Source organism: Oryctolagus cuniculus, chromosome 2 (assembly GCF_964237555.1).
Source record: "Oryctolagus cuniculus chromosome 2, mOryCun1.1, whole genome shotgun sequence".
Classification (NCBI taxonomy): Eukaryota; Metazoa; Chordata; class Mammalia; order Lagomorpha; family Leporidae; genus Oryctolagus; species Oryctolagus cuniculus.
In genome coordinates this window covers 27,991,669-28,004,273 of record NC_091433.1, presented here as the reverse complement: position 1 = coordinate 28,004,273, position 12,605 = coordinate 27,991,669, and the positions used below count along the sequence as shown (strand labels likewise).

At 37.0% G+C, this 12,605-nt stretch overlaps 1 pseudogene; it reads right to left on the bottom strand.

The window, feature by feature from the left end:
- Positions 1-1,326: 1,326 nt before the first annotated feature.
- On the bottom strand, positions 1,327-1,529 carry LOC127490482 (U2 spliceosomal RNA; annotated as a pseudogene).
- Positions 1,530-12,605: the final 11,076 nt, after the last annotated feature.

Genomic DNA, 12,605 nt, shown 5'->3' with positions numbered 1-12,605 from the left:
GAGAGAAAGAGAGAGAGAGAGAGAAATTGAAAGAGATTTTCCATCTGCTGGTTCACTCTAAAGATGGCCGCAGCAGTAAAGAGTAAAGTAAAGTAAAGTAGAGCCTGGAGCTTAATCCGGATCTCCCGTGTAGGTGGCAGGGGCTGAAACACTTGGGCCATCTTCTGCTGCTTTTCTCAAGCCATTAGCACAGTGCTGGATCAGAAGTGGAGCATCCAGGACACGATCCAGCACCCACATGGGATGCTGGTCTCACGTGTAGTGTTTTTACTTGCTATGCCACAATGTAGGCCTGTTTTCCTAAACTTTTAATATTTTTGTGAACACAATGTGTGCATGTGTTTGTGTGTAAACAGTTGGGTCTTTGAGGGTGTGGATTTCATTTCCACATATACAACCAAGCATTATTCAGAAATCTTTGAAAAAATCACATCTGTATTGAACATTTACAAACTTTTTTCCTTGTCATTAGTTCCCTAACCAGTACACGCTAACAACTATTTCCACATTACTGACATTGTACCAGGTATATTAAGTAATGTAGAGGCAATTAGAAGCACACAGAGAAAGTGTGTCTATGCCTTTTTATATAAGGGGCTCTACCTTCTGCAGGTTATGGTATCCACGGGAGATCCTGAAACCCATCTCCCACAGACACTGAAAGAGATTGTGAATCTGAGTACACACATGCACATGCACATGGATGAATGCTCACACACACATAATTGTATACACAAGTACACAAATAGGCTTCAAAAATTTCATGGAAATTTATCTTTTAGTTCCATTTTTCCACAAGTCTGTTGCAGACCACTTGTATAAATACGTGGATACAAATTCCTGTCTGTCTGTATTTTGACTATCATTGCAAATAATGTGAAAAAGCAGAGCATGTGTTTTATAGTTGTAAGGAATCAGTAAACTTATATAAACAGACCTGTAATTTTCTTAGCTTCTAGTAACTCTGAAGCTGAGTGTTTATATTAGATAGGGACACAGTCTGAGGAACCAATTTACCCTAGGAAAGCATGAGAGCAAAGATACATAACTACTTACAATTTGCTCTTGACAATGTAAGTTTTTATCAAATGAGTTCTTGAGAATTGCTAAAATCTTTAAAGTCAGAGCTTAAAGTCATCGCCTGCAGTGCCCGCATCCCACATGGGTGCCAGTTCAAGTCCCAGTTGTTCTTCTTCCGATCCAACTCCCTGCTATGGCCTGGGAAAGCAGGAGATGGCCCAAGACCTTGGGCCCCTGCACCAATGTGGGAGATCCAGAAGAAGCTCCTGGCTCCTGGCTTCAGATCGCTCACCTCCAGCTGTTGTGGTCAATTAGAGAGTGAACCAGAGGATGGAAGATCTCTTTCTCTGCCTCTGCCTCTCTGTTAACACTGCCTATCAAATAAAATAAATAAATATTTAAAAAATTCAATGAATGATAAAGAAATGTTTCCAATTTAGCAAATGAATACTTTTTTCTGATAAGAACAGATACTACACTTGATCTTAGCCAAAAGGCCGAGAAGCGATTGTGAATACTTTTTTCATCAATAATATTTATTTAACTGTGTAGGTACAGAACATTTCACTGGACATTGGAAGTAGTTTCCAAATATGTGAAAACAATAATGTGTGGGTTAATTTGTTCTGGTTTCCTGAAGTAGTTTACAACAGGTTTGCTTATTTGGATATTTGAGATTTTTTAAATAAATTTCCATATAATTAAACATGAAGGTTTATCTTTTTATCTTTCAATTGAAACTGACATACCTGATTCCTTTCTTTGTTTTTTTTTTTTTTTTCAGTGTAAATTAAAAGAGATCATACACCCAAGTAGAAATGTTGACAAATGAAGGCAATTCTTGGATCAAGACAAAATGGAAAGTTCTGGAGCTAGAGCCATTTTTCCACCTTTGGCTGTTTTTTAGCTTGTCATCTGCCAAGGATTGGATCCACAAATAACTCAGTCCTCTCTGCTCTCCACACTGGATTCTCGTTAAACTGCCTGTGCCAGAAGAGATGCATTTTTCTATACTGGGATTGGTTCTGAGGTCTGAGACCCACGATATTTATTTGTAAGAGAAAACTCAATTCTTCAGTGAGTGACATTTGCTTCTGGGCTTTTCTTTTTCTCTCTTTTCTAAGATTTATTTATTTATTTGAAAATCAGAGTTACACAGAGAGAGGAGAGGTAGAGAGAGAGAGAGAGAGAGAGAGAGAGGGAGAGATATCTTCAACCACTGGTTCAGTCCCAAGCTGGCAGCAAAGGCTGGGGCTGAGCCAATCCGAAGCCAGGAACCAGGAGCTTCTTCCAGGTCTCCCACACTGGTTCAGACATTCAAGGACTTGGGTCATCTTCTACTGCTTTCCCAGGCCAAAGCAGAGAGCTGGATAGGAAGTGAAGCAGCTGGGACTCAAACCAGTGCCCATATGGGAGACCGGCACTGCAGGTGGTGGCTTTAACCACTATGCCACGGTGTGGGCCCTCTGCCCTTTTCTCTTTTCACATACAAATAATTTTTATTTATTTATTTATTCAGGAAAGTTTTTATCTGTTTTATTTAGATAATAAGGTGAAATTATGTCTCTGCCACTGTAGTTCAATTCACTCAAGAGAAGAAAACCCTAAGTGTATCTGGCAAATGTCTTTCTCATCAATTGTATAGAACATTTGTTTTCATGAAAATAGGGTAAGTAATCATAAAACAATTGTTTTTTATCAGATTAAAATTTATGACTCCTGAATTTGCATGTTATTTTGCTAAAAATTACATAACAGAGTAACTGAGTAAGGGAACAACGTTCATTTTATCAATGTCACCTATAAAGCTCTGAATACCTAAATGAAGATCTCCTTTTCTTCTTACATTTTGTTTACCAATGGGAGAAAACCTTCCAGGGCACTTAATGTATTCATTAATATGTTATTCTTCTCAGATTCCTGGTCGATGTCTGCCACATTTCCATATCAGAAAATGCCCAGGATTGAATTGAACTTCTAAGTACAAATGAAAATAGATTTTAATAAGCCTGATACTGTGTTTATCTTCACTGTGATTCACATTTTGAAAAGAACCAGTTTACTGATCATGGTTTCTCATCTTCTTAATGTGAAAAGCCAAAACAATATTGCATTGAAATGATCTTCATTCAATTTATTTATAACAAATAAAAAACTTGCCCCTTTAAATAACCTTTGCTGCCAACTAAAATGCACAGTGAGATGTCTAAGTACTTCATCATAGGTAACTGATGCGAATCATTCTTGTACATTATTCTTAGGTATGATTTGGCATGAGTCAGCCTGCTATAATAGTTAGGAAATGTGTGCAGGTAAGTTTGCCAAAACATAACAATGCAATAAAGCAGCTAAGAAGACAGTAAACTAGTTGTTTAATATATATTGCAGCATATAAGACTTAAGCGGCATACAGACTACAAAATGAGTATCTTTATTTGCACATTTCAAAAGTGGTTATTTTTGTGATACACATGCTAAAAATATGACAACAGTTGTTATATACAAACCATCCTTTTGGTGTTCATATAAGCATAGTAATTCAATAACTTATCTTTACTCTAAATTTTTTTCTTAGTTTTGTTCTTAGAATTATTTTCTTAGAATACCAACATCCCCCCCGCCCCGCCGCCCCAAGGCTCATATGTTTGTCACACTTGGCTCCGCTAAAAGATGTAATTATGGATAGTACATGATTTAAAATGTTGAGAATCAAACCCATTCGAGGTAACATGGTTGGATATATGCTGATATAATCTGTTTCTAAAGATTAAAAGCAATCTAGGAGCAATGTTTTGTGCTTACCTGCAATTTTTGGCTAATGTGGGATGACTTAAATTTATAATGAAGCATCAAGGTGTTCTTCATTGGTTTCTTATTTCAATTACTTTCATTGACAAAGTAACAAAGTGATCATTTGAAGATGGATATTTGTTATTTTAAGTTAATCAAAGACTACTGATAAATAGAAGAAAAAAAAACACCTTGTTGAGTCAGAGAATTCATACTTTGTATCAGGTTAGCTCTGCCACCCATTAAGAATAAATCAGCTTTGAACAGATTCACTGTCCTGAGACAAATGCTTGTTTTGCAGCTAAAATGTGAATACTCAGTGAATTCCAGGAATTGATGCAGCATTTCCTCTGAAGGTTCCCACCTGGTTGAGTCCTTTTTTATTTACTGTTGTAAACAGTTGTTAGAGTCAGACAGATGTAAATAAAGAGTATCAGTTTCTTTAAAACAAAACAAAACAATAAAAACAAACAAACAAAAAAACCTCTATTGTACTCTTAAGCCAGATCTGTTAACTCATCCATCCGTGCTTTGACAAGGTTTTGGCTAATCCATAGCCTCCTTGGTTACTTTCAGATATTGATAGTTTCTTTTTTTTCAGACATTAATTAAACTACAATAAAACAAAGGCAATGATACCTTCTTTTCCAATTTAAAGATACTGTGTTCAGGCCCTACCCTTATACCCAACCATAAAGTTTGAAATTCTTACTGTCATTCTATTTAAGATAGTAGCAAAAATCGCTTTACCTCTGTTTATTTCCTATATTCATTTAAGTGCACTCTGGGAAAAATGGAGGCCACAGACAACACATGGATCACTTTATGATTGCTGTTCCTTAGGATCATAAAAGAAAGTTTCAGAATATTTCATTCTTTTATAGCATTTTTTCCTACCATGGGGTAATAGTCTTCATTTCTTAGGTCATCAACAGGTAGACTTCTTTACAGTAAACATACACTCAATGATTACAGTTCTCCTAAACATTGTAGATTTATTTATTTGAGAGAGACAGACAGAGAGCCGCTTCATTGTACAGATGCCCATGACTGTTGGGCATAGGCGAGGCTGAAGAAGCTGGGAGCAACAAGTTTGATCCAGGTCTACCATTTGAGTAACAGGGCTCTAACTTCCTGAGCTCTTTCTTGCTGTCTTGCAGTGCCTTCATGATCAAGAAATTAAAATCAGGAGTGGAACAAGTTGCCAGGCCATTCTATAGGACAGTGCTTGTGTCTGCAGCTCCCCTAGTCAACATATTTTTTAATACCTTGGAGAAGGGTGTGTATACTTGGGACCCTCCAGGGGTTTATGGTTAGCAGATAGCTGATTAGGTTGCCCAAGTAAATTAATCCCAACATTTTCTTTGGACCTTGAAGTTCCTTTCTCTATAATATGCAATTGAAATGTCAACAATTTGACTTTATTGACTGGGTGTCATAGACTATTAATATCATCTCCATTAGATCATATCAAGGAGTTTGTTCAAACTCAATCTTGTATTTCCCTCTTGTCTATCTCCCACTTACCCAAATGCATTTTAAGATGATGCTAATAGGGACTGGAACATCTTTTAGTGTTTTACTGTTTAAGCCATGACTCCTTGTACTTTCCCTTTGTGATTACACAATCATTCTTTCTACTTGACTGATGACAGAGATGCTAAGTAAGAAGAGTTTCCCTTTGTTCAGTTTATTTATTTATTTATTTGACAGGCAGAGTGGACAGTGAGAGAGAGAGACAGAGAGAAAGGTCTTCCCTTTGCCGTTGGTTCACCCTCCAATGGCCGCCACTGCTGGCGTGCTGTGACTGTCGCATCGCGCTGATCCAATGGCAGGAGCCAGGTACTTATCCTGGTCTCCCATGGGGTGCAGGGCCCAAGTACTTGGGCCATTGGGCCATCCTGCACTGCACTCCCTGGCCACAGCAGAAAGCTGGCCTGGAGGAGGGGCAACCGGGACAGAATCCAGCGCCCCGACCGGGACTAGAACCCAGTGTGCTGGCGCCACAAGGCAGAGGATTAGCCTAGTGAGCCGCGGTGCCGGCCTGTTCAGTTTCTTACATAAACATGGGATGATTTTCTGAATAAGTTTGTTCTTGCTTTTACATGCAGTGGTAGTTCATAGATTTGAGGGTTGATTTTTCTCATACTCATCTACATTTGCTCAATTTCTCCGAAACAATGGCCCATTTTACTCCACAAGTGTCATTTCCACAGCACGGTGGTTATTGAGCATTTGCTTTAAAGGACAATGTAAAAAATAGTGACGTATTGGGGTTGACGCTGTGGCATAGTGGGTGGGGCCACTGCCTGCAGTGCTGGCATCCCATGTGGGCACCGGTTAAAGTCCTGGCTGCTCTGCTTCCAATCCAGCTCTCTGCTATGGCCTTGGAGGGCAGTGGAGGTTGACCCAGTTCCTTGGGCCCCAGCTTTCACATAGGAGACCCAGAGGAGGCTCCTGGCTCCTGGCTTCAAATCGGCACAGCTCCGGCCGTCGAGGCCAGTTGGAGAGTGAACCAGCGGATGGAAGACCTCTGCCTCTCCTCTCTATGTGTAACTCTTTCAGGCAAATAAATAAATCTTTAAAAACATAATGACGTATTGTGCGCTATACAAATGTTGTTGAAACAACTTAACTCTGTCACCTCTGCCATCATATTATAAGAGCAGCCTTAAGTATTATGCAAAGAATGCTCTGACCATGTCCCAGTAGCACCGTAGTTTTAAAAAGAGTTAGTAAAATGAGAGAATGAGAGCCATAGCTTGCCAAACCTTTCTTTAGTTTATGATATTTGGCTAGATTCAGCCTTAACTGGAAATGCGGTCCCTCTGCCCCTGCAATTAGATACTGTCTTGATCCTCAGTTGTATCTTCTTGATGAATAGAAACAACTTCGAAGCTCCTTGGAGGTCTTCTGGTCCTCCACACAGGTTGCAATTTGTATCTTCATAAATTTCAGGTTTTCTTCTTTCCTCTCCATGCTCTCTGGGAATGTCAAGAGAAGCCAAGCCTTTGTATTTATTCTTGTTACCATGGCACCTAATTGTCACAGCAATTTGAATTTTTATCACCTTGCCCTCCTCCTGCATCTCATTCTGTATACCAGAAATGATTTGAATAATCATGATGCAACTGTGTGCCAGGAATTACATGTGTCACATTTCCCCCAGCTATAAGATTACCCCTGTGCTATTTGAATATAGGAGAAAACCAAATCAGACTTCTATTTGGACAGTTTGTTGTGTGGAACCATTTCTGGTAGCAACTACTCTATCAGTCAGGATCACTGCAGATAACAAACAATGTAAACAAGCTAAGATTGTATGAAAATGGCTTGATGAAGGAATTATTCACAAAGATTTGGGTAGTGTATAGAGAAAACAGTGCAATATTTGGCTAATATATTTCCTCATGTAGGATGAGTTGATTTGTATTCATTTGAAATTCAGAAGTTAGTCTGATTTTTCCTGATAACACTGGGATCTTAGATTTATAGTATGATACTTTCCAAATGGTAATTATAGTCTGTTTAATATATTGGCATGGATAGTTGTCAAGTTAGGAATCCTGGTATTGATTTTCCATGCATTTCCTCCTGAAATCATTATACAAAATTGGAATCAATTCCACTAACATTTTATACATACTGAATTTGCTTAAAACCTTCATGGTAGTTATGTTTTTCTAAGGATTCATGAAGGAAGAGATGTATACAGTTTAGATAGACCACTATTTTTCAGTAATTAGACTGAAGGAAAACTAAAATATAGAAAAAATTAAAAAATGTAAATAAACATTATTAGGTATATATTATAATTTCAATTTCTTAGACTAATCTTGTTTAAAAATTATCTGGCTTAAATATTGAGTGTAAAATATCTAACTTAAGAGTTGGCGATGTGGAGCAGTGGGTTAAGTCACCTTCTTGTGACACCAGATTCCTATATGGGCACTCGTTTAATCTCCAGCTGCTCCATTTCCAATCCAGTTCCTTGCTAATGTGCCTGGGAAATAGCAGGAGATGCCCCAAGCTCTTTATCTCTGCCACCCATGTGGGAGACCTGGATAGAGTTCCAGGCTCCTGGATTTGGCCAGCATAGTGTTGGCAGTTGTGGCCATTTGGGGTGTGAACCAGCTGGATAGAAGTTTGGAAGTCTCTCTCTCTCTCTCTGTGTGTGTGTGTGTGTGTGTCCCTTTCTCTGTGTGACTCTGCCTTTCAAATAAATAGGTCTTTTTAAACTTGCTTAAAGCACACATATATTGAGGAGTAGTTTCTAGGCTTGAGTATATGCACTCCAATCAAGGCTACAATTCATCCCATACATTTAGGAACCTTCAATCATAAAAATTATGATTAACATGTACACCTGATCTTGCTTACATAAAATGATGCTTATAAATTTATATAAAAATGGCTGTCTAACATTATGGGATATTTATTCTCCCTAAAATACTTCATTTTTGTCTTTGATTATACGTTAATTTTCACCAACTGAAATACATCTTTAAGTTAACCTTCAAAGTGATCAGGTGCCATTTATATTTTACCTTACATTTAAATCTTAACTACTGAAATCAAAGAAGATTGCGATATATATAATACTTATTTGTAATACTAAAAATCTTTTTACACTGAAACAGGTATATTAATGTTGATTGTGCTTACTTGGTCAAGAATAAATCTAAAAGCTATTTTTCCATTGTAATTATGATATTATTTAACCATGACAATTCCTAATATTAATGTATTTTAGTTAAAATGCAAAGAAATCAAAATGCCCAAAAAATAACTTTGTACAAAATAGTCAATCAGATACTCTTAAAGGCAGAGTAAATGGAAAAGAAATTTGGTCAGAACTAAAATGCAAAATTCAGTCAGGCCAGGCAAGGAAAGGATGGGGTGGGTGGATGAGTTTTGCATTTCCAATTTTACAAGTACATTTGCTGGACCTAGGACAGCAGAATTTTCCAATGTCTTGGGTGCGTACGATTCATTTTTCAGGTTTATGAATACTTGAGTATTACAGAAATCAATAGTATGAGTACAATTATTAATATTACTCTTAAATCTGAGTACTTGAGGAAGCATAATTTAAGGCAATGCCTTTTTGTAAGATTTATTTATTTATTTTGAAAGTCTGATCTCTGCAAGTGAGATCCCAGTGGAAAGAACAGGTCTTCAAAGAAGGAGGTACATTTCTCTGAAGGGAGGAGAGAACTTCCACTTTGACTATGACCCTGTCGGAATAAGATCAAAGTCGGCGAACTCAAAAGGCTTCCATAGCCTTGGAAACTCATGACTAGAGCCTAGGGAGATTACTGACGCCATAAACAAGAGTGTTAAGTCAACAACAGGAGTCACTGTGTACTTACTTCTCATGTGGGATCTGTCCTTAATGTGTTGTCCAATGTGAAGTAATGCTATAACTAGTACTGAAACAATATTTTACATTTTGTGTTTCTGTGTGGGTGCAAACTGATGAAATCTTTAGTTAATGTATACTAATTCGAGCTTCAGTATATAAAGATCATTGAAAATGAATCTTGATGTGAATGGAATGGGAGAGGGAGCGGGAGATGGGAAGGGTGCGAGTGGGAGGGAAGTTATGGGGGGGAAAGCCATTGTAATCCATAAACTGCACTTTGGAAATTTATATTTACTAAATCAAAGTTAAAAAAAAGAAAGTCTGAGTTACAGATAGAGAGGGAGAGAGAGAGATCTACCATCCACTGGTTCACTCTCCATATCGCCACAAAGGTCAGAGCTGGGCCAGGCCAAAGCCAGGAGCCAAGAGCTTTATCTGGTTCTCCCGCATTGATGGCAGGGGCCCAAATGTTTGGATCATCTTCTGCTGCTTTTCCCTGGCCATTAACAGGAAGCTGGGTCAGAAGTGGAGCAGCCAATACATGAACCAATGTCCATAAAGGATGCCAATATCGCAGGTGGCAGATTTACCCACTATGCCACAACATCAGCCCCAGTAATGTCATTTTTAACTTATAGGAGAATTTTACTATCTCTTTTGCTAGTAGTAATTTCTTATCTTTTTTTAAGATTTATTTATTTATTTGAAAGGCACAGTTACAAAGAGGCAGAGGCAGAGAGACAGAGAAGTCTTGAGAGAAGCAGGGCAGAGAGAGAAGTCTTCCATCTGCTGGTTCACTCTGCAAATGGCTGCAATGGCTGGAGCTCTGCTGATCTGAAGCCAGGAGCCAGGAGCCAGGAGCTTCTTCCAGGTCTTCCATGCAGGTGCAGGGGCCCAAGCACTTGAGCCATCTTCTATTGCTTTCCCAGGCCATAGCAGAGAGCTGGGTCGGAAGTGGAACAGCCAGGACTCAAACCGGTGCCCGCATGGGACACCAGCACTAAGCAGCAATGCTGCTATGCCACAGCCCGAGCCCTAGGTTTTCTCTTCCTATATGAGTGGTTCATACTTCATTTTTCCTCGGTCTTTAAGCATATTCAGATTCTTATTCCCTATTAGTAAAATAACTCCTACCTCTCTCCCATCTTACTTTTAAAATCATCCTGCCATGTACTATATCTCTGTTTGCTATATATCTAGCCCAGGGAGCCTTACTGTTAGGGTCAGAACAGATCTTAAGTTTTATGTATAGCCATACTGGCAGGATAATAGCTTTTGCTCCAGAAAGATTTACTATGCAATCACACATAATCAAGTATTTCTCTTCAGCAAAGCTTGAGAAACTAAATAAAGCAATCATGTAAAGTGTTCAATGGCCATAAACACTTAATCTTTGACAAGAAGTTTTTATTTTTCCTATAATTTTAATTTAGAAAAAAGTTGAAAAAAAAAAACACAAAGAGTTTAGCTCTTATTTTATAAATAAGTGATACTTCTGGCTTAAAGGCCTCCTCCTCTCTATCCTGTATAGGCTGTCTTAAAAACTGGCAAGATTTAAAAGGTCACAAATGTAAAATAACATTTCCCAGAACTCATTTATGTTAATCTGCTTATGGTCTGATAAATTCTAATTATTGTCTTCTCTCAAATTCATGCAGGAGTGAAAAATTCCCTTATAAGCTTCTTTGTTATCTTGTATATCCTTATGTATATCATTCTCATCAGGCCTTGGTTTGAGCCTCAAGTAGAAGAGCATACCATTTAGTAAAATCAGCAATCTTTTTTTTTCATTTTATTTCTAAAATTAAGCTTTTTTCAGTTAAAATATTGTTACAAAACAGTTAGAATGAAGGGTGATAATAATGTGTATAAATATGATACTAAGCTATTATATAGGATACAGGATGTCACAGAAAATTCTGGCAAGACTATGGTTAATTCTAAAGAATAAGTGGAGTTTAAGAATGGAAAGGCAGAACAAGGCATTCCCAATGGACCACCATGTGTCCCCATGAAGCACTGTGAAACTTGTGTGTTCAGAAATAAAATCATTCCATGTATCTTGACTAGAGTTGCTGGCACAGAATCTCCAGCTGCTTCCCGAATACTAAATCTTTTTTTTTTTTTTTTTTTTGGTTTGTATCTGTACTAATGTTCTTTTCTCTCTGAGACACTAGAATATATAGCTGTTCCTTAAAACTACGATATATCCCATAATTAAGTTTTATGCAGGTAGAGGTCAGCTTTTATGCTTTCTGGAAGAATCCTTCTAAGGAGGCATAACTTCAACTGCCACTTTTTAAGTTTTGCTACCAAGTGCACAGACTATTGGCCATTTTATGTGAGAGAGGGAGAAACAAGCTATCTGAATTACAAATATATTTTTGATATTCTGTTTCTAATATCTAAAATTAACTTTGATGTAACTGTATATAAATAGTACAAAGAATAGTTGAGCTAAAAATCGTCTCATGAAAATGTTAAACATATGTTCTTAATATTAGATAATCAAACGTACTTATGAACAATATAATATTATTAAGATATAGATATCATATCATAATATGCACAATGGGCTAGAATATGAGTATAATAAAAGCAGGTAAAACAATTTGAAAGCTAAAGAAGTAATCTAAATATGTTAAAAAAGTCTCCAGGACTTTTTTTGTCTGACTAGTATCATTAAACAAGATAAAATAGTAAAGGGAAGAAAAAAGATTAGAAAACGTTATAAGAAGTTCATTTTTGTATATTTTGACAGTGATTATCTATGAGAAGATCAAATATAGCCAAATAGATTTTTCTGGATCTAAAATTCTGTACAGACATTACTCAAGAATCTTTGTATGCAAAGATGTCAATAGACTGGCTAGAAATCTGACCTATTTTCTGTGAAGTCAGTCTAAATCTTTACCTATAAACCAAAGATACATGTTAAGTAGTTAAATAAATAAATAAATAGTTAGATAGGTAAGCAGGTAAATATCATAAGTAATAAAACAATTTCTTTTCTTACTACTTAGGTGCACATATAGCTTAGGTCTCCAGTGTCTCATTTAACTGAGTAATTATAAAGAAGGCATTACCACAAAGTGATTATTGAAAAAATTAAAATATTTTTCTTACTTTGCTTGTAGTTCTATCTTTTGGCTCAATTCACTTCTAAGAAAACCGAAAGCCTCCTCTTATGAGATCATTCTTAAAACTTTTATAATCTTCAGAGACTGTGTGGAAGAGTTTGTATAGAATATTAAACATACAAAGAATCCTGTGATGGCATAGATTAATCTAATAATAAACTTTCAAATAAATGACTATTACAGAACAATTTAATGATTTAGTAAATGGCTCATTCCTAGTCCTAGACACCTTTTGAGATACAAATTTCAATTCAGTATTTCTCTGGCACTCATAAAAGTAAAGTGCATAT